At 50.4% G+C, this 26,926-nt stretch overlaps 1 protein-coding gene and 1 long non-coding RNA gene across 2 annotated transcripts in view; both read right to left on the bottom strand.

The window, feature by feature from the left end:
- RPS24 (ribosomal protein S24) overlaps positions 1-26,926 on the bottom strand; it is a 402,261-nt gene that overhangs the window by 157,709 nt on the left and 217,626 nt on the right. The window lies entirely within an intron of this gene.
- Positions 7,741-23,052, bottom strand: LOC144312427 (uncharacterized). The gene is made up of 4 exons (XR_013377894.1): positions 22,917-23,052; positions 16,095-16,233; positions 9,770-9,912; positions 7,741-7,886 (listed from the first exon to the last, which is right to left on the bottom strand). It is a non-coding gene; the product is annotated as an uncharacterized LOC144312427 (long non-coding RNA).

Here is a 26,926-nt window from a genome sequence, read left to right as displayed (position 1 = left end):
GGCCCAAAAGCAGCATGTCAGAGGTGCTCTGCAGCATGCTTTGGGGCATGACATCCAGCTGCAGAGCTGCCAAGCTCAGTTTTCTGGCCATCCCAAAGAGTCGCTGAACTCCATAATGTTCTAAATTTCTTTTCTGCTAACACCACGCAAAATCACTTTCTGTTGCTTGCTACTCAGAACCCTGACTGACACGGGCAAGTGTGGCAGAGGTGCCTTTCCTTTGCTCAGCCCTCCTTGAATTTATGTTGGGGCCACGTGACTAGTTCTAACCAACAAATCATGAGTGCAAGTGACAAGGGTTGCGTTGGAGCCAAATGAATTTCCTACCTTGGCCACTTTGGAAGCTACAGACTGTGACAGCAGCAGCATGAAATGGAGGGAGCCCAGATCCCTGGGTCGCCAGATGAGAAAGAGCCCATGTCAGTGAGGACATAAAGAAGAAACAAACAACGGGGGGCCGCATCACAGAGGTCTTGGGGCTTACTTGTTACTGCAGCATGGCTCAGTCTATCCTAACTATTGTGGCAAGTTTCTGAGGTTCAGAAAAAGAGGCAGGGGGCATGGTGCGTTGTGAATAATGGAGAGTAAAATGGAAGGGGGGATGAGGAATGGTCTGACCTAATATTGAAGTTGTTAATAATGTGGGAAAGTTTTCAGGATTTTATTCTAAGGGTGATGAAAAGCCACTGGAGGGTTCTAAGCAGAAACAGACACGGCCAAAACACCAGGGCAGATTGTCCTTCCCACAGCTCGCAGACCCAGGGAGCTTGAAGGGGTCTCTGAGGACACCCACTCGTCCCTCAGCTGGTGTCCTCCACTCCCCCCACTTTGATGTTTGCAAGGACTCACCTGACCCCTTCGCCTACATTTCCACTGACAGAAAGTGCACTTCCTTCTGGGACTTCTCATTTTATTTTGGGATTGCTCTGAAATTTTTCATTTTCCTGCAGCCCCTCTCTACTGGCAACGCATAACAAGTCTGAACAAATTCCCCAGCCTCAGAGGCCACGCACAGGGCTTGCTGCCCTAGTTATGCTCTGCTGAATACACAGCCCCTGGATACTGGTCTCCCAAATCTGTCTCTAGCAGAACAAGATCCTGAAAGCAGGGGAGGGTATAAGATCAGGGATGCAGGATCCCTGCTCTGAGAGTGTACCCAGCCCAGCGCGACAGTGTGACATGGCAGTGGTGGGTTCACAGAATCTCTTATACTCCCGTAGCCTCCACGGGGGCCCTTCGAGTCTCTGGGTGTGTTTCCTCGCCTGCCCTGCTCTGCGTCCCCAGCCTAACCTTCAGCTTCATGAGCTGATGCAGCAGGAATTTATTTACAAGCTCATTATCCCTGTGAATCATGTCCAGCTTGAGTTGGGGCACAACAAGGAGCTGAGGAGTGGTCCTGCAAGCAGCTGTGCCCATGAGGCTTAGGGAGGGCACAGGCCAGAACAAGCAGGACCTCACTGCGCCAAGAGCCAAGAGGGCAGATGGGAACAGTGGATGGGGGGTGGTTCGTGCCAGCCCTGGAGTTTGTTCCGGCTCCAGCAATTCCAGGGCTTTTCCAAACTCTGGATTCATTCCAACACAGAGGCCCCAGATGGAAGATTTGGCTGGCAATCATTCTTGACTTCGAAGTCCCACAACGTACCACGGTACTTGAGAAGGTAGAGAAGTGGAGACCAACATCCCTCCGACTTGTATCCTTCCCATCAGGGGGGCTCTTGCTCTACAGCCCCTGCTCCACCAGCCCCTAGGATGAAAGATTTTACACTACTCTGTTTTTCCAATGCAAGTGATGACCATTATCATTCAAACTCCTCTTGGGAGTTATTTATTTGATTGCCACACATAAATTTATCCATTTTCATTTGAGAGAAAAAGGTTTAGGTCTCTGAACAGCAAAGAGATTGGCCTGATGTCAACTTGTTGTAAACTGTGCAGCCCAGGACTTAAAGCCAAACCCTTAACTCCATGCCCACTCTTAATGCAAATCTTACTATCTGCCTCTGCTTTCTGAGTGCCTTCTGAAATGCAGAATGCCACATACACCTGTTCAGGTTGACTCGAGAACACAGAGATTTCCCAGCTCTTTCAAGAAGGAAGAGATTTAAAATAGGACATAGAAGCCATGGTAGGTGGTTTGCAAAATTGGCCATGACTGTTCCCCTCCCTGTGGCCATGTGAAGTGCTTTGAATTGGGGCCAGTCTTGTAGCTTAGTTTGGTCAACAGACTACAGTAAACGTTATGTCGCTCCACTTTCCCACCTACCCAAGAAACCTTGTGTCCTTCCACTGCTCTCCTGGAGCCCTGTACCATCACCATGTGTACAAGGATGAGAGACCCCCATGGAGGACAGACAAGTCATCCCAGCCAAGGATGCTCTAGACTGTCCAGCCTATGGACCATCTTGCCGCTGACTTCCGACCCATGAGTGAGCCCAACCAAGGCCAGAAGAACTGCCCAGCTGAGCCCAGCCCAAATTCTGATCCACAACATTATGAGCTAAATATGTTACTTTATTTTAAATGACTAACTTTTTGAATGTCTGGTTATTCAGCAAAAGCTAACCGATAGAGAGCTCATAATGCTTTTAGAATGGCTAAAAAAGGAAGGTTATTAGATATTTAGAGAATAGAGGTTCTCTGCAAACTTTCAGGAAGTAAAGAAATCGTGAGATGTGTGGGAACTGCTGCAATGTTCACAGACACCACCAACGTTGTGGACTCGCAGGAAAATTCTGAGCTTGTTTTAAAATCTCACGTCTGGGGCACCTGGGTGGCTCCATCAGTTAAGCATCTGCCTTCAGCTCAGGTCATGGGCCCTGGGATCAAGCTCACATTATGCTCCCTGCTCAGCAGAGAGCCTGCTTCTCCCTCTCCCTCTGCCCCTGCCCCTGCTTATGCGCTCACTCTCTCTCTCTCTCCCTGTTTATCAACTAAATAAATAAAATCTTTAAAAAAGAAAAAGAAAATAAAATCTTACATCTGCCAATGCCCACCAATCCACCTGCCACAGCTGATGGGACAATGGTATGGCTTCTGCTTCTTTCCCACCTTCTGGATCTCATGCAATTGCCTCTCATTAGAAGAATCTAATCCAGAACCTGCATGTGTGGCAAGAATTCTTGGAAATGTAGTTCTCGGGCATCTAGCCCCCAGCATAGACAGGGAAGTGTGGAAGCAGAAAAGTGAGACTGAGTTGCCCACCAATGACCTCCACAGACAAGGGGTCTACCCTGCCTCAGACATTGCTTCTGAAGATGCTTCATATTGGGAAGGATGCTTGCTTCCATGTAACTCCTTCTACCGCTCCCCACCGTGACCCTTAGTTCTACCTCCAAGATCACCTTGGCATTCGTAGCTCATTTCATTCTCATTGAAGGTCTATAAGGAAGGAATGGATGAACATTCAGCTTCCCCAACTTACAGGAGGGTTTGGCCAAGTCCCCAGAAATGAGGACAATCTGGACAACTTCCCCAGCTACCACTCGGCTGGCTCCATCTTCTTGATGCTACAGCAGCAACTTTGTGATGGAAGCAGCAGACAAAATCCAGTTCTCTCTCCATTATAGGGATGGGAAAACTGGTCCAGGAGCACGGGCAAAGCCTAGTGATGACGAGGTAAGCCTAAAGAGCTTGGCACCGTGAGTTTTCTCCTGCTGGGGACTAATCCCTAATGGCCCAGGTTTAAGATAAACTGTCAGGATTTGAGGGTAGAGGAGCTTTCCCTGGAGGAGGGAAAGCAGCTACTTTGGGAACTCGAATTTGTGAGAAATGTGGACTAAGTGCCTGCAGAACCTGTGCTCTTGCAGGAGGATTCTCTTCTCTGCTTTCCCTCAGGGTCCAGCTCCCAGGGCTGCCTTGATGCCAACCCTCTTTGAACAACCTCATATACTCCTATGGATTCAGTTTCCATTGAAATACTGGTGACTCCCAGATCTAAATATCCAGACCCATATATCCAGCTGCCTGCTGTGCTTGTGCCTGGGATTGCCCGCATGGTCCTCCACTCAACATGACTCAAGCTCAGGCCCCTCCCTCTAAATCAGCACCAATTACCACAACTCAATTGGTGGCATCAACAAGTCACCCTCACCAAGAATTTCCCCAACCCCGCTAAGTTTCCATAACCAGCTCCCCATCTGGTCTCTTGGCCTCTGGTCTTGTGCCTCTCCAACCAATCTCCAAGCTGCCAGAAGGAGCTTCCTACCCACACACCTGCCATGACACTCTCTAGATTGAAACACCTTTTTAGCTCCCTGGCACCCACAGGAAAACATCCCAGCTCCTTGGTCTGGCATCCAAGGCCCTCCCCCAGCTGGTCCCTGCCAACATCTTCAACGCCACCCATTCTCACATTATTTCCTAGCCACACTGAACTGCCTGGGCCACCCAAGGAGGTCAGGCACCTTCATCCTGCCTTTAGTCTGCAACAGCCTACCTCCACGTCCCTGGGTCCAAGCTAGGTGCTCTTCCTGTGGGCTGTCACAGCACCACGTTCTTACAATCCCTCGGTAGTTCTATCTTAACTTCATCTACCCCACAAGACTGGAGATGAGGCCAAACTTCCAGATTCATCTTCATATCTCAGTCTCCACCAGGAGTGAACACTAGTAAGTGGTGGTTAGACAGGACCATGAGCTCCCCCAGACTCTGTCAAGTTTATGGCAGGAAGTGTGTTCAATCCATAGTAAAATAATAATAATAATAACAACAATAACAATATAATAATAAATAGCTAAACATTTTTAGCCCTTACTATGAACCAGAGAGTGTGCAGGCATGATTAGCTCAGATCGTTCTCACTTCAAGCTCAAGAGCTATTACTGTCAGTAGCCAAGCTTCAGAGAGGTGAAATCACTTGCCCAAAGTGCTTAGCAAGAATGTGGTGGAATCAGACACTAGTTCTTTCTTTGGGATCACACAGTCGTTTTTAACTCATTTGATCTTCATTGAAACCTATCTGCAGCCTCCAACCCTAGTGATCCCCATGGAAATAGAAGATGACACCTATGTGCCTGCCCTTCTCCAGGCTGAAGAAGAGAAGGAAGCGAGAAGACCTGCATGTGTCACCTAGATACTGTGCCTTAGGATCTACCCCCTGCCCTCATCAGTCTAGTCTAGTATTCACAGCAAGGAAGGAAGGAACAGCTGGAAAGATTCAAAGTCAGGTGGTCCACACTCTTGATCACTAGACATACAACCTCTCTAGCATACCCCTCTGCATGGCAAAGTCTGCTCCATCACGACAGGATGAGGGCCAGGGTGACTTCCTCGGTCATGCCGTTAGCAACTATACTTTGCAAATATTTGGGGGAAGTGCTTGGCTAATTAAATAAGCATTCTTGCTGCAGGACTTATCAGAGCCTTTAATATGCCAGCGTGCCTTGAGCAAAAGACGTGTGGCATTCCCCAAACTCATTGGACCACAGAGCACTTCATCTCCTCAGGCATCTGCCAGGGCTAGTGACCCATGAAACACGCTCTGGGCTTTGGCAATGTTGACTCCTACACCCCGTGCCTCCAGAGGTCTGGCTGCACTTGCCTTCATGAGATAAACCAGATTCTTTCCAAAGAATTTTCTTCCTTGCTGAAGTTAAGTCAGGTCAGTTTCCATTACTTCCAACAATAGACCTAGACTGAGACGTGCCCTCACTTGCCCTCAGAAAGGCCAAACCTCTGGAGCCTGCTGGGATTTACACGCCAGGGTAGAAAACAAGAGAAGGATTTGGGGAGACCAGAACAGTCAGATGTGGTCAGGCAGGCTTGACAGAGACCTACCACGGAGGTCTCACCCTCAAAAATTCATGCTAAAGTGCTCCTCGCTCTTTTTTGTTTTCAATTTCCTTCCTGATGAGAAAATTTGCCATTTTTAGATAAAGAGAATGGCAACTTCTGTTTCTGAATCCGTGTGGGCAAGCTCATGGCCTTCTGACCTTTCTGTCACACTTCTGGCTGTCACAAAGATGGGCCCTTTCCTCCAGAACGTTGAGGCAGCGAGTCGCACATCCCTCCCCCCTCCACTCACCCCAGCTCTGGCACATACACACACGAGCACCCTATTTCTGCTTGCTTCCCCCCAAGTTTACCGTCTAGGCTGGTGGGGGGTTTGGGCACAGGAATACTGCCCCTCTTGGGCTGGTGGATGTTCCAGACGGGCTGCAGGAGGCCTGGCCTCCAGAGTACGGCCCTCCTCCTCACCATTTCCGCTCCCAGGTGAACCAAAGTCCTGTTCTCTTAGCCAACGCCGCCTGCTAGACCATGACTTGAGGTGGCTTGCTTGCACCAGAATGACCGCTCAGAAGCTCACCACGGAGCGTGGCAAACCTAGAATCATTCTAGATCTCTCCAACCCGCCTCCTGCAGTCTGTCCTCACTGCCCGAGCCAAGCTGCACAGCCACACCAGCACCAAAGGAGGTGCCTCGAGGACAGAGCCAGACCTGGTCCCCCACCCGGGCGGAGGACACTGCTCCCAGAGCCCTGGCCAGGGAAGATGGCAATCCCACCCTCACACACACGCCACAAGCTGGGATCAGGGTCCTTTCTCTCACTCCACATCACCACTCACCCCATATGAGGCTCGTGCCATCTAGCTCCAAGACCACCCCTTCAACCCTCTCTGAGCCCCCCTGCCAGTCTTCCAGCCCCGGCCCAGGATCATCGAAGACGTTGGCACTGGGGTCACAGCCCTCCTCTCCACCCAGACCTCACCCTGGGGACTTGAGTTTCCGCACAGATGTCCCACCCAACACTACGGATGCTCAGTTCCTTAACCTCACCCCGCAGCAACCTTCTCCTCCTCCTCTCCATGCCAGCCACCCATATCTCCAGCCACACTCTCCAACTGGCCTACTTCTGCTACCCGGAAATCCTAACTGCAGCCCCTTCTTTCCAGTTTGCGATTTTTTTTTTTTTTTTACTGTGGTAAAATACCCATAGCATAAAATCAACCATCTTAACCATTTTTAAGTGTACAGTTTAGTGGCATTAAATCCATTCACATTGTTGTGCAACCATCCATCTTCAAAACTCTTTTCATCTTGCAAAACTGAAATTCTGTTCCCAATAAATACTAACTCCCTGTTCCCCGCCCCACACCCCCGCCCCCCCCCCCCCCCCCCGCCCCGGCCCTCTAGCCTCGGCAACACCAGTGGCGGTCTCTGTGACTTTGATGACTCTAAATGCTTCAGACTTAATAAGTGGAATCATCCAGTGTTTGTCATTATGTGATTTGCTTATTGCACCGAACATAATGTCCCCAACATCCATCCATGTTGCAAGATATGTCGGAATTTCCTACCTTTTTAAGGCTGAATTACTAATTCCGGTGTGTGTTTCTATGCTATATTTCACTCATCCATTCATCATCAATAGGCCCCTGGGTTGCTTCCACCTTTGGGTTCTTGTGATCCATGCTGCTACGAACATGGGTGTGCTCAGAGCTCTCTGAGATCCCGCTTTCAGTTCTTCAGGGTATATGGCCAGAAGTGGCATTGTTGAACCATACAGTAATTCTACTTGTAATTATTTGAGGAAACATACTATTTCCCCAGTGGCTGCATATTCCACATTCCCACCAACAGGTCACAAGGGTTCCAATGTCTCCACAACCTCCTAATACCAGGTGTTTTCTTTTGAATACATCAGCCATGCATCTCCAAGTCTTTACCTAAACCCTTAATGTCTTTGTGGCATTTCACGCCACAAGCCACTGCGTCTTTCTCAAAATGTTCTCCTTACCTGGCTCCTCCAGGCTGCCCTCACCTGGCTTCCTCTCTAGCATCAGACGGCTTATTCTTAGTCTCCATCATCGCCACCATATCTTCTGTCCACACTCTTTGTTATTTTTTGCAGGAGCGGATGGAAGTAATATGTTTTTGACTTTCAAAAGCTGTAAAAGTGTGTACAGTGAAGAATTTCCTTTCTCACTCCTGCCTCTTAACCACAAGACTCCCAACCCCAGAGGCAACCAATATTACCAGTTTTTCATATATTATTACACATAAACATGCAGACAACTACAAATTCTCCCCCACACAAACACACACCATACTTTTTCGCCACAAGAACGGCAGCATTCTACATGCATCAAAACTTCCCTTGTTTTCTTCACGACCGTATATCTTGAAGGTCTTTCAGATCAGCACATCACAAACTTCTTTGTCCTCTCTTCCACCTCTAGCACACTTCTGCATGCACGTGCCCGGTTAATTTTATCATCTCCCTTCGGGTGCCTTTTGGGGTTGCTTTCCATCTTTTGCTATTGCAAACCATGTTGCACGGAGCTCACCGCGATGATGCAATGTTGTAATCACCTTACGTGCATCGCTGTCCACCTGTGGGGATCTTTCCACACAAATCCTCAGAAGTGGTGAGGCCAAAAGCAGGTGTCAGCGTCAGAAGATCTTGCCCTGATCCCCCGCACTGAGCCTCACCATCTCCACTCACCTCAGCAGTGATGATGTGCATGGAGGGTCTGATTCTGCAGACAGCGTGCTATCAAATGTTTTTATTTTAACCAAACTGAGAGATGAAACAATGTCTTAGCGAAGCTTTAATTATATTTCTGCTATTAGGAATAATGGGGCATCATCTTTTTTTTTTTTTTAGGTTTCAGTAAGTCTTTGCATCTTGTCCGTCTTTCTTTCATGTTGTTGATCTGTTTCATACCGATTTGTGGACATTCTTTATAAAAGAGGGAGATAAGCTCTTGTCACTGGAGTCACAAATACTTTCCAAGTGTGTCTTTTGACTTGGCCCGTGTTGGCCTTTGCCATACAGAAGTGTTGTTCTCACAGTTAAAATGATCAGTCTTTTCTTTTATGGCATCGTGCTTAGGAACTTTTAAAATTCTCTCATGCTTCTGGTACTTTCAAGGCTTCATTTTGTTACATTTACATCGTTGTTTCATATGGAATTTATTCTACTATAAAATATGGGGTATGGATCCAATTTTTTTTTTCCCAGATGTTTCTCCAGTTGTCCCAACCCCATCTGTTCAATAACGTATTTTCCCACTCAGTGCAAAATACCCTATTTACCTCAGACCAAATTCTCATGTATTGTTTTTGGGATTATATTTTGTTTCACTGAGTTTTCCAGTACCATACTGTTTTATATAATAGAGCCTCACAGTACAGTTTAATTTCTGATACAGATGGTTCTCCCTCTTTACTATTTTTTTTAGAGGCAGGAGAGGGGCGGGTGGGGGGAGAGAATCTTAAGCAGGCTCCATGCCCAGCACGGAGCCTGACACAGGGCTCCATCCCAGGACGCTGAGATCATGACCTGAGCCGAAATCAAGAGTCGGATGCTTCACCAACTGAGCCACCCAGGTGCCCCTTTACTATTCTTCCTCAAAAATGTTAAGGCTATTAATGCCGTCAAGGACTATAAAGAGTCTGAGTGAGTTTTTAGTCTTCTTGCAAGCCAAGAAGTTAACCTGCCTCGTTTCCTGGATGCTGGCAAAAGATCTGAGGCTTTAGGGTCAGGGACAAAGGACTCTGTTACTCTTGACAACAGCAACAGCCAGAGTATCAGCGTTTGTGACAGTTCTACAAGCCCCAGTTCCCACAGAGTGACACGAAGAAATCCAGGGGATACCCTCACGTGGGCGAGCTGGGTCACAACCTTCTTGAGTCTGGGGAGCCCGAACCTTTTACAAGGAGCATAAGCCTGCCTGGGCTTTGCCCCAGAGGGAGACAGTATCATTATTACACCAGACAGGAAACAAACCTGTGTTTTTCTCCAGAGGGAAACACTGTCTCTACTTACCAAGCGTGTTCACTATGCAAACAGCCCGGAGGAGACAGTCTGGAACAAAGGTGGTCACTGCTTCTGCTCATCCAGAAACATCTACAGAGAAGTGGTGCTCAACACTTGCTGATTTTCCCACAGGAACTCGAGAATCAGTTAGTCTAAATAACAACAAAGTCTTCACTTTTATGGAGAAGCTTATTAAATTCTAAATTATCCGAGATAGGACAGGCAATTTTATGATGTTAGTCTTCCTATCCAAAAACATTATTCAAATGCTTTTTTGTCCCTTGGAAGCATTTTAATGCTTTTTCCACTTAGATTTTGCACATCTCTTGTTACGTTTATTCTTAGGGGTTTTTTTTTAATCTTTTTTGTTGCTATTATAAATGTTTTCTATTCCCATTTTGATCTCTAACAGGTTGTCATTAATTCTTGCTCTTTAAATGAATAGTTTTCCTCCAGGGTCCCTCCTCTGCCTTCCTCTCTCCTAACTGTAGGATTTCCCTGAATGAGCTCATTCTCTCCCAAAACTTCAATGAGCATCTGTCAGCCGATACCTCCTGTACTGTCATTTTCAGCCCTGGTCTCTCTCAGGAGCTCCTGACACAGATGCCACGGACACCCCATGGGCACTTCACACCCAGGCAGCATTGAAATTAAACTCCTCATCTTCTCCCTATGCCAGCTCCTCCCTCGTACTCCAGCCACTGCCAACAGCATGACCATTCCCCCAGGCTCCCTCCATCTCACTCCCGCAGAAGACAGAGGCTTTCCCTCACCCTCTTTTCCAATCAGCCACCAGGTCCTATCCATTCTTCCTCCTCAGTTCCTCTTTACTCCATGCCCTTAACCCCATCTTCACTGCCAGGGCCTGAGTCCCACACAAATGCCTAGGGAGCCCCCTGAGTGACTGCTTACTCTTGCATCTCCTCTCTGTTACCTAATCCTATCCTCCTGCAGGAGCAGCTCACAGATTAGATCATGTCAATCCCCAGAAGCTCCAGAATAAAACAGAGGCCACCATACCCCCAGCATAGCACCCCTGGCCATTAGTGACCCGGCCTCTCCCACCTTCCTGGGCTTCAAGCCTTCCCAGCCATCCCACACCCACACTTTTGCACATCTCTGTGCCTAAGCCCTGGCTTCACCTGAAATATCTCAATCTACCAGGGTCCTCTTTCCCCAGCTACCTCCTACCCCTCCCTGAGAGTTCAACTCAGACACTAACTCCTCCAGAAGACTTCCCAACACCCTCTCATCTGCATGAGACGCATTCACTCATTCATTTCTCCACTTCAGCAAGCATTTATTTGGTTCTCTACTTGCCAAGCTCTCCACTAAGTACCAAGGACACCAGGATGAATTGTGTATAAGCCACTGCCCTCTAGGGATTCACTAAGTTCTTGTTATTCAAAATGTGGCCTGGGACCAGCAGCATCAGCATGTATCAGGGAACTGGCCAGAAATGCAGACATTCAGGCCTCATCCCACATCTGCTGAATCAAATCTGCACTTGGACGAGATCTCTGAGAGGTTCGTATGCACAGTAACATTTGAGAAGCACTGATCCAGGTGACATGTAAACAGAAATAAAACAAACCAAGTAAGAGGAACCTCAGAGCCACACAAGGAGGACCGATGAGAGCTAACTAAGGGAACAGGAAGGGAGGATGGGAGGGAGAGGCAGGACAGGTAAGCTCAGGACAGAAAAGCGGAGCTGGAGCTGGGAGGAAGGGGCTTCCAGGCGGAGGACACAGTTGGAGCAAAGGCATGGAGGAGAGAAAGCGCATGCGCTGGACTGGGGCTGCAGGAACCGCCGCTCCTCAGCATCATGAGACAGCGCACTCCGGCTTCACTTCCTAACCCTCCACTCTAGACCCACCCACGGCCCGTCTCTTCAACCACGCATGGTCGGGGGTAGGGGACAGGGAGCACAGCCCCGCAGGCCAGGGGTGACACCAGACCAAAGTAGAGCAGAGGCAGCCCAGGTGGAGGAGAGAGCACACATTCCAGAAAGATTTGGGAGGTCAGATTGGTGGTGAGGAGTGTGGGAAAGATGCAAGAGGAGAGCGGATGTGAGTCTCAGGACCCAGGCTTGTGCGAGTGAAAGTAGAAACCAACAAGGCCGGGAGAACAGCAGGAAGAACAGGCGTGGGAGCCAAGTTGGTAAGTGCCCGTGTTTACGCAGCACTTGTTCAGTGACGGGCACCAAAATCAGCACTCCGCATGGGTTTCCTCAATGAGTCCTCATCCAGCAATCCTCGAGGCGGGTATTGTTACTGTCCCCGGGTTACAGAGGAGGAAAGAGGCACAGAGAGGTTAGACTGCTTGCCCAGAGTCACACAGCAAGAAGTAGGAGAGCTGGGAGCTGAGCTCAGGCCACAGCCAGTTTGTCATCCCACTTGATGGGCTGGCTTCAGACACGGTGGGAGTTAAGAGCTGCAGACTCCAGGTGGAGAAGAGTGAGTGGACCGGAGGCTCAGGTGAACCACGGGAAGAGGTGCAGGCCCACAGAGGTTGCCAGAGCCCCTGGGTGGATGAGGCGATGCTGGGGGCAGGGCTGGCTGGCAGTCATCGGGGCTGACCGGTGCCCCCCGTGGGCTGCCATTTGCTGGTTTAGCCAGAACCTGGCACTAGACAGATACCTCCGGAACCTTCAGGAACCGGCCTCTTTCTCTGGAACCCAGGCTTCCATGGGGGGGGGGGGGGGGCAGAGCTGCGGGGAGCCAGAGAGCCTGATCACGGCCTCAGGGAGAGAGATGTCCCAGAGGCAGGCAGAGGACAGCTTCAGGAGGCACGAGGGAGAGACCACTACCTCCCAGTACCTTCTCTACCTCCTCATCCGCAGAGGGAGAGCCACAGAGGGACTCTGCTCCCACCCACCCCAGCCGGGGATGGATGCACCCTTTCTGCACTTTCTGACTACACAGCACTCCCAGCCTACCATCTTCTCAAGCGTAAGGGGGTGGCACCCCACTCCCAGAGCTCCCAGTACGATGAATGGTCCTTATGGCCAGAAGGTACCATGCAGATCGCAGAGAGTCTCCCCATGGCCGCAGCACATGCCAACACCCTAAGGAGGGGAGGGGCTCCTCACTATGCCTATCAGGCTAGTTGGAACCAAGGGCTCCCCATCCCCTGATCAGGCCCCAAAGGCAGGGCTGGGGGTCCAGGCTGGAACTCCTGGCTAGCTGACAAAGGCTCCAGGGAGCCGGTGCTTGCCATCTGGGGGACAGGCTGAGGTCCCTGAGAGGGTGGGGGGCGAGCTTCAAGCATGGGTGGGAGGGGCTGCTGCTGCGCAGGCCCCGCCCCCGCCCAGTTTGGCCAGCCAGGAACAGGCCTCCACTGGCCTGCTTCCAATTTTGCAAGAGAAGGTAGAGGTGCAGTTCTCCATGTGAAATCTCCAGGTTCTCAAATGTAGATAACAAACTGACAGTGTAAACGCGAGGTGGCTTGGATCAGGATCCAGGGATCACCCTGCGCGCCCTGGATCAGGTCTAGGATTTGGATGAGGCCAAGGACCCAAGGACGGGACCTGGCTGTGCCCGAGTGCACATGGGCATGGCCCTGCGTGTTCCCACAGACGAGCGTGTAAGCAGGGCACGGCTGCAGCACCGAACAGGCCATGGTGCGTGAGCACGTGTGCGCAGTCCTCGCCCGGGCCTTTGCGAACGCGCGACAACAAGCACAGGCACAGCATGTGCGCTCCACACGGTGCACGGGGGTTGGCGTGAGCGCGCACTTAGGTGTCCGCGCACGTGCCCGTGGGCTCCAGTCGGGCGGTGTTCGCACGCACCGAGCTCCCAGCTCCAGCCGCAGGTTCCGGGGCGGGGGTGGGCGGCCGGCGGGGGTCAAGCCCACACCCGCGGCAGCAGGGGTGCGCGCACACCCATGCACGCGCATGCACGCGCACAGGGTGGGGGCGGTAGAGGGGAGGCGGCGGCGGCCAGGGCCTTGCGGGGAGGTCGGCGGGGGGGGGGGGGGGGGGGGGGGGGGGAGGAGGTCGGCAGGGGGGAGGCCGGCGGAAGGGAGGCCCGGGGAGGGGAGGCCCGGGGAGGGGGAGGCCCGGGGAGGGGGTGGCCAGCAGAGGGAAGGCCCCTCCCGGGGAGGCCGGCAGAGGGGAAGCTGGTGGAGGGGAGGCCGGCAGAGGGGAGGCTCGGGGAAGGGAGGCCCGGGGAAGGGAGGTTTGCGTAGGGGAGGCTGGCAGAGGGGAGGCCTGGGGAGGGGGAGGCCAGCGGAGGGGAGGCCCGGGGAGAGGAGGCCGGTGGGGGTGAGGCCGGCGGAGGGAAGGCCCGTGGAGGGGAGGCCAGCGGAGGGGAGGCCCGGGGAGAGGAGGCCGGTGGGGGTGAGGCCGGCGGAGGGAAGGCCCATGGAGGGGAGGCCGGCAGAGGGGAGGCCTGGGGAGGGGAGGCCCAGGGAGGGGAGGCCGTGGAGGGGAGGCCAGCTGGGGTAGGCCCGTGGAGGGGAGACCCACGGGGGGTGAGGCCCGGGGAGGAGAGGCCGGCAGAGGGGAGGCCCGGGTAGGGGAGGCCCTCAGGGGGTGAGGCCCGGGGAGGGGAGGCCGGTGAGGGGCAGACCTGGGGAGCGGAGGCCAGTGGAGGGGAGGCCGACAGAGGGGAGGCCCACTGGGGTGGAGGCCCGCACAGCAGCAGCCCCCGGGCACGGCGGGAGGAAGGAGCTCGCACACAGCCTTGGCCATCAGTCACCAGATGTCACCTTCTGCTGCCAACGCAGCGCAGGGCGCAGACAATGGCTGCACGGGCCACCCCGCCCGCCCAGCCCCCAACCCCCCCGCGACCCCACTGCCCTCGTCCGCGCTCGGCCTCCCCAGCCCTGGGTGCCCCGCCTGGCGGCCACCCCGTCCTCCACATCCCCTCCTCCACATCCCCTCCCCCACATCCCCTCCCCTAGTCTGCTTTCAGGACAGGGCTATCTCCTCCAGGGAGCATTTCCAGGCCTCCTTTCTCTGGTCCACCCCGTCCCAGAGCCCCCAAACTCGGGTGTTTGTGCTGGGGCCACCTCCCAGACTGCTGCTGATAGGAGACCTTCTGCCAACTAGTATCTGAGCGGAAGGGGGAGATGAATCAATTAGGAGAGTCACCATTTTGCAAGGCGCATTAATGGAAGCACCTAGGACACGGTCACAGTTCTGTGACGGTTGCACAGGAGTAGACCTTACACTAGAGGCAGCAGCCTGGCACCGTCTTGGCACCACTAAGAACGGGGCCAGACAGCGTAGGCTGCATGACCAGGTATAAGAAGTCCATGCACCACCTATGCTGTCCTCTTGCCAAAATAATTAGCCTGGGATATAATCACGTGTCTGGAACGAACCACCCAGTATGGGTAGTATCATTTGGATCCTGACTCAAAGCAAAGGTAAGAAGACTTTTTCAAGATGATCAAGGCACACTGACAAGAAATAGGTATTCACAATTTTGTTAAATGGTAATGTATTAAATCCCTCTGTGGACGTCTAACTCTGGGAAAGGAATAAGGGGTAATGGAAGGGGAGGTGGGCGGAGGGATGGGGTGACTGGGTGACAGGCACTGAAGGGGGCACTTGACGGGATGAGCACTGGGTGTTATACTATATGTTGGCAAATCGAATCCAATAAAAAATATTTTAAAAAATAAGAATAACTGAATCCCTCTGTGTTAGAGATATGAGGAATTGTATTTAAGTGAAACGCGTTGTCTGTTGTAAACAACTCAAGGGAAAAAAGTGGGTGAGGGAAGAGCTAAAACAAAATTTAGCAAAATGTTGACAGTTGGTGGATGGCGGTGATGGGTACATGGGACTTCCTTATACTGTTGTGTCTGCTTTTGTAAATATTTTAAGATTTCCAAAGTGAAGAAAAAAACACAACTGTACTAAATGTCTGCAAACTTACTTGAAAATACCTACGAGTAAGAGATTGAGATTGGTGGATGGTGGAGGTATGGGCAAGATGGACAGATTCAGCAATGATGTAAAATGACAACGGCAGATCTGGGTGGTGGTATATGGATGCTCACTATATATTGCCTTTTATTTTTCTGTCGGTTTGGAATTTTCCAAATACAATATTTGGGGAAGATTTTCTCTTTTTTTTTTTCAAGATTTATTTATTTGAGTTAGAAAGGGAGAGTGAGAGGGGAGAGAGCGAGTCTTAAGGAGACTCCACCCTCAGGATAGAGCCCATTTGGGGCTCAGCCTCACCACCCTGAGATCATGACCTGAGCTGAAACCAAGAGTTGAACATTTAACCAGATGAGCTACCCAGATGTCCCAGGTATTATTATTATTATTATTATTATTATTATTATTATTATTAAAAAACAAAAATAAAATGCTTACCTGTACCACAGCCAGTGCTTTTGGTACACAGCCCCTGCTCAGGTATGACACTGAGACTGCCAAGGGTGGACAATGAGGACACAGGCCCAAAGAATTCTCCGTGAATCTCAGGATCCTAGGCCAGACATCCACAAACGTTCTGTAAAGGGCCAAGAGGTAAATATGTGAGGCTTTGTCAGCCATGTATTTCTCTGTCACATATTTTTCTTTGGTTTTTTTTTTTTTTTTTTTTACAATCCATCAGAAATGTAAAAACAATTCTTAGCTCAGAAGCCTACCCAAAACGGGCAGCAGGCTGCACTTGGCCCTCGTTTGCATCAGTTTGCCACACCTGCCCCAGCCCTACAAAACGTCTGTCAGTAGCCAGGGAAGATCAGAAGTGTGGCAGGACACTGGGGTGAGGAGCAGGTCAGACCATCCCAGATTGGAATCCCAGTTCACCCTTCGGAGAATCACTTCGCTGGCCAGGCCTCCAAGGTAAATGGGAATGTCATTAGGATAAACCACTTGGGCTTGCCAAAAGAGAGCACGAGTTCTGACACAGGGTCTGGCACACGAACATCCAGTAACCACCCCCCTTCCCCTCCTCACCTAGTACATGTGTTTATGCACACGCACACACACACACACACACACACAGCCCTCCAGGAAGAAGAAGCTCACCTGTGATCTTTGGAGACCCTGCCACAAAGTCAGAAAGGCACTCAGACCAGAGAGACTATGGTTGGAATTCTGGCTTTGAGCTCAATTGGCTCTGTGACCTCCAGTAAATGTTGAGCCTTTCTGAGCCTCAGTTTCCCTCATTTAAAACCAATATAATATCACTACCAACTTCTTCCTGATATTGTCAGGATGACTTGCTGAAGTTACTGATAAGGGCAGTTAACATAATGCCTGATACGGGATAAGCTGGACAAGTGGGGGCAATGTCCTTTTGGCTACTATGTTGTTCCAAAATGAGAAAGCAGCTTCCCTGAGAAGAGGTACAGGATGCTTGGCCCAGTAGATCACAGCAGGCAAGGGGCAATGACAGACCATTCAGGGAGGGCTGCCTGGAGGAAATGCCAGCATGACCTCAGCCATGGTCATGCTTGGAGTCCCCTGTCTCTTTCAGTGGAGGGAGCAGTGGGAATGAGGAGGATGGGTGACTTATGGAGCCATATCTTTCCCTTGGGAATAAGAAACTCCTTCTTCTCCATGCTGATGGCCTGCTGGAGCTCCTTCTTCCCCCTAGCCTCTCCAGAGAGGACTACCCAGGCCCTGGAGTTAGCAGGTCCTTCCCGAGTCCCGAAGAGACTTGGCCTTCGTGATATTTGGTTTTGTTTCCTTTTTAAAATAATGCCTATTTTAAAAAATTTTTATTACAAAAGTAATGTATAAGGTTTGAAACAATTTGAGAAAGAATAAGAAATTTTTCCTAAATTACCCTTTATCCCATCATCATTGAGAACTGTTATCTTGTGTAAATTTTCCAGGCTTTTTCCTCTGTAGTATACATTATCTATTTATGTAGATATGTATTTTTGCAAAAATAGAAGTATATGCTGTTTCTTTTTTGAAAGAAATCTTGTTTTCTTTTCACATAACACAGCTTGAGCACCTCTTCATATCCTTAACTCTGCTACATCTTTGTGTTTGATGCCTATATAGTAGTCTACAGTGCAGATAAACTCCTAGTAAACCAATCGACTATCACTAAAAGAACACAGATATTTTATTTTAAAGATTTATTTAGGGATCCCTGGGTGGTGCAGCGGTTTAGCGCCTGCCTTTGGCGCAGGGCGCGATCCTGGAGACCCGGGATCGAATCCCACGTCGGGCTCCCGGTGCATGGAGCCTGCTTCTCCCTCTGCCTGTGTCTCTGCCTCTCTCTCTCTCTCTCTCACTGTGTGCCTATCATAAATAAAAAATAAAAAAATAAAATAAAAAAAATAAAAAAAAGATTTATTTATTATCTATTTATCTGACAGAGAGAGAGCACACACATGCGCTTGAGCTGGGGGACGGGCAGAGGGAGAGGGAGAGAGAGAATCTCAAGCAGACTCCCTACTGAGTGTGAAGCTGGACATGGGGCTGAGATCCTGAGATCATGAGATCCACGACCCTGAGATCATGACCTAGGCCAAAACCAAGAATCAGATATTCAAGCAACTGGGCCACCCAGGTGCCCCAAGAACACAGTTATTTTAAATGGCAATTAGTCTACAGCACTGCCAAGTCTCATGAGCACTTGCATCAAGGAAGATGTTCAACTCCGAGCTGAGTACTCAACCCAGAATGCAAAAGGGGCTTTGCATGGAGAGAGTGTTCATCACCTTCTCCCAAGGGTCTCGAGTTCCTCCCCACCAGAGTAGCGCGTGCTGGCCTGGATGTGCAGAGGGCCCCTGCAGCTCAGCTATTTTCTGGGAGAAACTTGTTGGCCATAAACAAGAAGTCATGGTGAAAGGAAGAAGAGAAACAAGTCTCTCACCCCGGCCAGTCCTGTGCTGCCTCAGAGCCTCAGTGCTTTGCTTCCCTGACATATAAAACATAGTGCTCACCTGAGCATTTTCCCTCTAACTCAGCGAGGGGAGCCCAGCTATGAACCCTGTGGGAAAACACTGAGAGAAGAGAGAACAACTCTGCAAGGCCTTCAACAACTCTTCAGCCAGCTCATGTGGCAAAAAGCAAGTGTGACGAGGAGGCTGAGGTTGGATGCAGTCTGAGGTCTCTCGCTGCTCTGAGCTCACACCAGAAAATTCTCAGCCAGAATTTGACCTGTGATCTTGGGCAAGTCAGTTCCCCTCTCAGGGTCTCTAAGAGTGACACAGAGATGTAATACCTACATAAGGTCACCATGAGGATGTATAAACACAGGAGGGACTCTGAGAGGTCCCCTCCCTACCAGACTCCGACCCCATCCTGGGTCTTGACAACCAGTTGCTAGGTATCTATTGAGGCCCTACTGTGGATGAGGTGCCTGGGAGGCAGGAATGAGCAAAACGGATGGAACACTTGCCCCCATAGCACTTAAGATTAGTGAGCAAACAACAAATAAATGATGACAAGTGTGTAGTATGGTGTGAAGAAGCACAAAGTGTCCCTAGAGTTAAAAACCTCTCACCTAGTTGGGGGTCCTCAGGAAGAGCTTCTAAGAAACAGTCATTTCCATGAGAGGTAAGAGCTAGAAAGAATTATACAGAAGGAAAGTCCAGGAAAGGGTGCTAGGGGCAAAAGAAACAGCCTTGAGGGGGGAAAGGAACATGCTGTGACCCAGGACTGACCACAGGCCAGCAGGGCTGGAATGTCAAGAGTCAGGGAAATGGCTAAGGATGAGGCTTGAGGAGGCTGACCAGGGCCACCATGCAGGGTCTTGTAGGCCACAGAGATCTCTCACAGGAACGTGTGTGAAGTAGCCACATCTAAGGAACAACAGAGACCACCACTGGTACTAGAATGGAGGGAGTAAAGGTAGACACAGGTCAGACAAAGTCTGAGGCTAGATCTTCAAGGCCTTGAGGGTCTTGTGTGGATTTCAGCTTTTAAGTGAACTGGGAGCCACTGCTGGTGAGAGCAGTTGAGAAAAAGAGTGATATGGTCTGTGAAATTTTAAAAAGAACACTCCAGGCGTTCCACTTTCAATACAGTAGTATAAGCTCTTAACAGACCCACCCTCCCTGTAACACCTATTCACTCTGGATATAATACCAAAATAACCACTAGAAGGCTCTAGGAAATTCCCCGAAACAGGCAGACTTTGGAAGGGTGTCAAAACTTTCAAGAGGGGCTGACATGTGGTAGGTTTCCCATGTTTATGGCTTTTCCCAGAGGATAGGCTGCAAACACCTAAAAGTCCAATAGAAGACACTGTTTTTCAGGACACCTGAGTGGCTCAGTGGTTGAGCATCTGCCTTTGGCACAGGGCGTGATCCTGGGGTCCTGGGATCGAGTCCTACATTGGTCTCCCAGCATGGAGCCTGCTTCTCTCTCTGCCTGTGTCTCTGCCTCTCTCTGTGTGTCTCTCATGAATAAGTAAATAAAATATTTTTTTAAAAAAGGAAAAGAAAACACTTTTTCTGGCCTGAAGAGCCAGAGGATGGAACCTCGGGCAACCAGAGCCACTGGAAGGTGAAGAGGAAATCCTGGAAAGGAAAGTACAAGGAAAGGCCCAAACTCAGTTAATATATTCTGACAAGTGTCCACTCAACTCCCAAAGCAACTCGCAGAGAAAAGACTCAAGACAGCCTATAACTAAGACTGAGAGAAACCGAGCTGTGATTTAAGATGCCGCCCACTGCAGGCAACACAGAGACTGTGGTCTGACTCTAATCAAGTGAACTGCCTGCTAAGACAATGACATCAGTGCTCTTTGGAAGAATATAACAAATTCCAGAATCTCTACACCACATATTTTCAATTCCAGAATGTAATCCAAAATCACCCTATAAATAATGTGGAAAATATGATCCATCCTCAAGGAGAAAGATAACCCACAGAGTCCAGCCTGAGAGCATCACGAAGTTAGAGTTACGAGGCAGGAGCTGTAAAGGAACTTCTGTAACTATGCTCTACCAGGCAACAGAAAGCACACACTTAATCAAGGAAGAGATAGTAAACTTATAAAGAGAAATAGAAAATATGAAAAGAATCAGATAGAAATTCTAGAAACAAAAAATTCATTATCTGAAATGTTTTTAAAGTTTCACACTGTATGGGCTTAAAACAGAATGCAGATGATAGTCAGTGAGCTTAAGTAGATTAAGCTAAAACCATGTCATCTAAAGAAGTCAAAGAGGGAGAGAGGGCAATGGGCAGGGGGTAGAGAGAGAGAGAGAGAAGATTGAAAAAAATGAACAGCGTCAGGAATCTGTGGGGTAATAGCAAATGTCTAACATATCCATAATTGGGAGTCCTAGACAGAAAAGAAGAATAGAGAAAAAATATTTTTTTTTGCTCAAAATAATCTTTTGAAGAAATAATGGCCAAAAAAACTCAAAATTAAACAGAAACAACAACAAAAAACACCTCATTTTCCAAATCTAATGAAAGACATAATTTCACGTATACACTCAATCTGCTAAAAAATCAAAGAGAAACAGCCACGAAAGCAGTCAGAGACAAAAGACACATTACATCAAGGAACAAAGATTCAAATAACCACAGACTCCTCATCAAAAACTTTGGAGGCCAGAAGAAACAAAACAGCATCATTAAAGAGCCGAAAGGGGAAAAACAAAAACAAAAACAAAAACCCTGTCAGCCCGTCAAGGCTCTAGAGCTAGTGAAAATGGTCTACAATAACAAAGGCAAAATGAAGACATTTTCATTTAAAAGGAAATTTAGGGAATGTGTCATCAGAGGACCCAAACTATAAGGACACTAAAGCAAGGTCTTCATGTTGAAGGTAAATCACACAGGAAGGGCACGTGGATCTTCAGAAAAGAGCGAACAGCCCTCGATGGTAAATATATAAAATCATAAGATGATTTTCCCTCTTAATTCCTCTACTATGCATAGGACAGAGCAAAGCAAAGTGACGCTGTCTTTCTGAGGTTCACAATGTACTGGAGGTAGCACCTGCAAACACTGTAGCTTACGGGATGGGAGGATGGCAGATGTTTGCAAGAATTTTGTAATTTTCTGTAGAGTGGTAAAATAGTGACTCTCAATTGACTGTGAAAAGTTTAGGATGTATATTGTAATCTCCAGGAGGAAGGAAAAAGAAATAACACTTTTAAAAAAGCAAAGCAGGGGCATCCGGGTGGCTCATTCCGTTGGATGTCTGCCTCTGGCTCAGCTCATGATCCCAGGGTCCAGGGACCTGAGCCCCATGTCGGGCTCCCTGCTCATTGGGGAGCCTGCTTCTCCCTCTCCCTCTGCCCCTCCCACCCTCTGGTTGTGCTCTGTCTCTCAAATAAATGAATAAAATCTTTTAAAAAAATAAAAATGCAAAGCAGTACAGCTAAAAGGCCAAATAAGTGCGTTAAGATGGAATCCAGAAACGGCCTGGAGGGGAGGAGGCTGACACCAGGACAACCGGTCAGGGTGTCAGTGACACAGGCCAGCTGAGGGGTCCTGTCGGCCAAGGCTAGGGTGGGAGCAGTGGACGTGGGAAGGGATGGCAGGTTGCGGGTGTGTGCTGAAGGCAGAGCCAAAAGGATGTGCTCATGGATGGGATCTGGTGTGGGAGAAAGCCAAGGGTGGCCCTGGGGCTGGTGACCTCAGCTGCGGGGATGGAGCTGCCGTTTCCGGTGATGAGAGTGAAGGCCCCTCTGCAGCCTGCTCTCCTCCCTGCTCTGTGCTGCCTGGGACTCGCTGCAGCCCCTGCGCCTCTTGGAAGCCTTGCTGGGCTGGAGGCCAGGTGAGGAAGGAGGAGAGGACAGAGTCATATGCCACCCACCATGGCCCTCGAGTTGGAGCGGGGACAACAGAGCATGTGTGCCTCTCGGCAAGGTTCACACCAGATTAAAAAAAAAAAAAAATCAATCTTATGGCTTCTTCCAGCTTCCAGAGCCCCATCTCCAAGAGTTGCTTTCCAGTTGGGAAGTAATTGAGAAATAATTGCTAATATTTCACAGAGGCAGCAGAAGCCTCGGCCCCGGCCTCTGGAAACAAATTAGAGATGAGGGCGAGGCTTAGAAGCGGAGAACGGCCCTGCTTCTCATTAGCAATTGCAAATCAGATTACGGAAAAAATGTTTCTGCAGTGAGGATGGTGTCTGCCTGGAAAAAATTAAACTGGCTTTGGGGCCAAGCGGAGACCCTGAAGCGGGATTCAGAATCTGGGTCTAAGGGTAGGGCTCGAGGATCCAGTTGCCGTAAGTCAGCCAAAGAGCACACTCACCGCGGCCCGTCTGAGCCTCAGTTTCCAAGTCCGTTCAATGGAAGGAGGCTGCAGGACTCAAAGCTCAAGCTGGACGCTCGTGGCTCCGTGCTGGGAGAGACCGTCTGCTGCCAGACGCTGGGGCCCAGCAGCTCCGGGAGCCGGGGTGGGCGGGGGCGGGGGGACAGCAGAGAACACTCGCTCTGACATCTGTGCCCGGCCTCACCCCTACGTCCTGGATCCCTCCCAAGGAGCGACGGTGGACACTGACTGAGCGACAGGCCCAGTTCTAAATTATCTGGCTACATTCATTCAATCCTCATACAACCCTACGACGGAGGTACTACTATGCCCCCCGTTTTACAGAGAAAGACAAGCAAGGCACAAAGGGCCCAGGGTGGGCCAAGGCCACAGAGCAAGCTGCAGAGCCAGGCTGATCTGAAATCCCACGCACTCACGCACCGGGCTCTCCGGCCATCCAAGGACTGTGCCTCTCCCTGACTCCACCCCCAGACTTCCAGAACCTCACAGCTTTTGGCAGTTGGCGGGCTGAAGGATACCAGGCTCGGAAGCCCCGCAGACCTGGGTGTGAATCCTAACTCCACCACTGGCAGCTGCATCACCCACGGCCCGTTTTCACTTGTGTGTGTTTTTAAAATATAGATTTGGCATCGATTTGCTCTAAGAAAGGAAGCAGGCCAGGGTGTGAGATACCAGACCGTATCTGAGGGCCAGCTCCTCTCCCTTTTTCTGCAGCCCCGACTCGGGCCCAGGGCTAAGGGGCCCTCGGGGCTCCCTAGAAGCCTCTCTCCCCCGCAGGCTTCTCCGTCCTTTCTCTGACTGAGAAGCCTCCCTGTACCCCCCCGGCACCCCGCCACCCGCACCGGAGCTCCCTCCTGGGCACCTGCCACTCCAGCTCATGGGACGCCTCCTGCATGGCCCTCCTTTGCCATCCAGAAATGCAGCATCCCGTGGTGACCTTAGGGGTCTCCCTTCCCTCATTCCCACTAGAGGTGGTGTTGGAGGGAGACGGATCCTTCAGCCTGGCATTCAAGGCCCTCCCTACCCAGGAGGCCCTGGTACTCTGGAGAAGCTGACCTCCTTTCAGTAACCTCCCCAGGCTCCGTTTTCCCTACACACACAGGAGCCTTTGTCCCAAGTCTGTTGCCCCCCCCCCCACCCGCCCGCCGCCCCACCTCAGGGGCCAGGAGCGGGGCATGAATTCTGAAATACACAGATACTCTGGCCAGAGCTGCCCTGGGGACAGACCCCAAAAGAGAGACCAAAGCAAAAGGGTCAGGTTACTGGAGAGATAATCTGATTATATCTAGTCAAGTGGGGAGGGGGGATGATGGGAGGAGGAGGGGAGCCCCGAGCCCAGAGACATGGGAAAGAGACAAGTCAGGACGCTGGAGCCAGAAGCTGGGGAAGAGCGACAAGAGGACGGAACAGAACACACAAGATACAGGCAGCCCTGGGTTCCAATTCTCACTCCACCGTACACCTCCACCTGCTGGCGAATGAGCCTGCACCTAAACTCCCCGAGGCCTTGTGTCTTATTATTTTTTTTTTAAGATTTTATTTATTTATTCATGAGAGACAGAGAGAGAGAGAGAGAGAGAGAGAGGCAGAGACAGAGACATAGGCAGAGGGAGAAGCAGGCTCCATGCAGAGAGCCTGACGTGGGATTCGATCTCAGGACCCTGGGATCATGCCCTGAGCCAAAGGCAAACGCTCAACCACTGAGCCACCCAGCCTAGTGTGTTATTCTAAGGTCAGGCCAACCCACCCAGCCGCCCAAGGCTTGTTAGGCTAATTCTGAGAGAAAGCACAGGGCAAACAAGCCAGGGCCCCGGGCCTGGCCCTGTCCGTGCATCCCAGTGTCACTTCCCCTCGTCCCCCCTTCACGCACAGGGCAGGGCAACGTGGCCCCCCACCGCACCCTGGAAGCTGGCAAGTACCCCCACAGCGCTGCTGGCAGCTGGTCTGTCAACCTGAGAGCGAATCTGCCCCCAGGGAGGCTCCTAATTTAATCAGCTTCACAAATCAGCTCGATGGGCTTAATTGATCTTTTTCACTCCTAATATTGTTGCTGTCACTTTCTGAGCTGTGCCTCCTCCAGCCACCCTAGACGTCATGCTCAGCCAGCTGGAGAGGGAGAGGGAACACTGGCTATGGAGCCAGGAAGCTCGCCGGGAGGGAGCCGGTACCCAGGAAGGAGCGCAGGGAGGGGTGGAGGGGGGCAGGTCAGGACCCATGCACCCCTGGGGCCAGGTGTCACGGACCACGGGATTTTCATGCGAGTGTAGAACAGAAGGGCTTCCTAGTGAGCCATCTGCTGGGGCCTAAGGCAAGTCAGTCTAAGCCCTTCTGTGCCTCAGTTTCCCCGCCTGTAAAGGCCATAGCAGGTACTCTGCCCCTAACGATCTACAAGTGCTTCTGGCACACCTACTATGATCCAGGCACAGTGCGAGGCATAGGGGATGGTGGCAAGCAAAAACTAACCTGTTCCGCCCTCATAGGGCACTCTAGACATGCCCCTGACCCCATGGAGCACAGCGACCAGTGGGGTACACTGACATTGATCCAATACACACATGACCAAATGGCAAACGTCAACTGTGAGAAGTATTGGAAGAGAAGGTTCACGGTGGCATGAGGGAGATAACGGGGCGGGGGGGTGCTCGAGTTGAGGTATGAGGAGGAGGTGGTGTTATCTAAGTGAAGAGGCAAAAAGAACATTCCAGGAGAAAGGTCTCTGTCTTTGGTTAAAAGAACGAAGGAGCGTGGGCAAGATGACACTAGACCAGAGGCTCCTCACCGGTGGCTTGGCAAGTTTTTGACAAGGTTGTAAGAAATACATTTTGCATGGTGACCGGGAACACAGAACATACCCGTGTGTTCATATGTCTAATTACCTGCATACGCCAATTTTAAAAGATGGATTAAAAATTACTCTTGGGACACCTGGGTGGCTCAGGGGTTGAGTGTCTGTCTTCGGCTCAGGGGATGACCCCAGGGTCCTGGGGTCGAGTCCCATATCGCCTGCTTTTTCCTCTGCATGTGTCTCTGCCTCTCTCTCTGTTTCTCATGAAGAAACAAAATCTTTAAAAAAAAAAAAAAAAAAAAGTTACTCTTGCTACCTTAAATGTGATCGGCTCTGAGAGTTTCTATTTCTATTCTAGCCTGTCCTATTATTGCTTTAAGAAAATGCAGTTTACCAACCACTCTGTTGATTTCCCAGCCACCTTGTGGGTCATGGCTGCAGGTTAAAATAAAAGAAAATTAAAATTAAGAAACTGAAAGAAAGGGAGACATTGTGCTTTGCGGGGCCTTGTGGGCTGCATTCAGGAGCTGTGCCTTTTCCCCACGAGTGACGGGAAGCCCCAGTTCTCTTTTGCGGGGCAACCTAAGGAGACTTGCATTTTGAAAAGGTCACCCTGGCTGCTGCCTGGAGGAGATGGGAGTGGAGGCAGGGAGACCAGAATCCAGGCTGCTGCCATGGAGAGCCAAGAGATGGCACGGCGGGGGATCCGTGGGTGGCTCAGAGGTTTAGCGCCTGCCTTCAGCCCAGGGTGTGATCCTGGAGTCCCAGGATCGAGTCCCGCATCGGGGTCCCTGCATGGAGCCTGCTTCTCCCTCTGCCTGTGTCTCTGCCTCTCTCGGTCTCTTACGAATAAATAAACAAAATCTTTAAAAAAAAAAAAAAAAAAAAAGAGAGAGAGAGAGATAGCACAGCGGCTTGGAGTTCAGTCTTGCAAAGCAAATGAGCTAATGGGTTTGAAACATTTCGTGCCGATTAAAAATATATGTATGTTTTATGAAAAGTCGCAAGGTGCAACCGCAAGATCTCCAAATATCGATTTGGGCAACCTGTGCACAATCAGGTTTCCCAGCTGTACCATCTTAGGAGAATCACTTTGCCCCACTCGGTCTCAGTTTCCTCCCTGTAAAATTGGTCCCAAGAGTTCGTTCCTTCTGGAGCCATTGCCAGGTTTGGGCACAATGGTGTGGATCCTCAGTCAAATCCC

The sequence above is a fragment of the Canis aureus genome, chromosome 4, assembly GCF_053574225.1.
Source record: "Canis aureus isolate CA01 chromosome 4, VMU_Caureus_v.1.0, whole genome shotgun sequence".
NCBI classification, from domain to species: domain Eukaryota; kingdom Metazoa; phylum Chordata; class Mammalia; order Carnivora; family Canidae; genus Canis; species Canis aureus.
The sequence above is the reverse complement of the archived record's forward strand: the minus strand, read 5'-3'. Positions and strand labels throughout refer to the sequence as shown.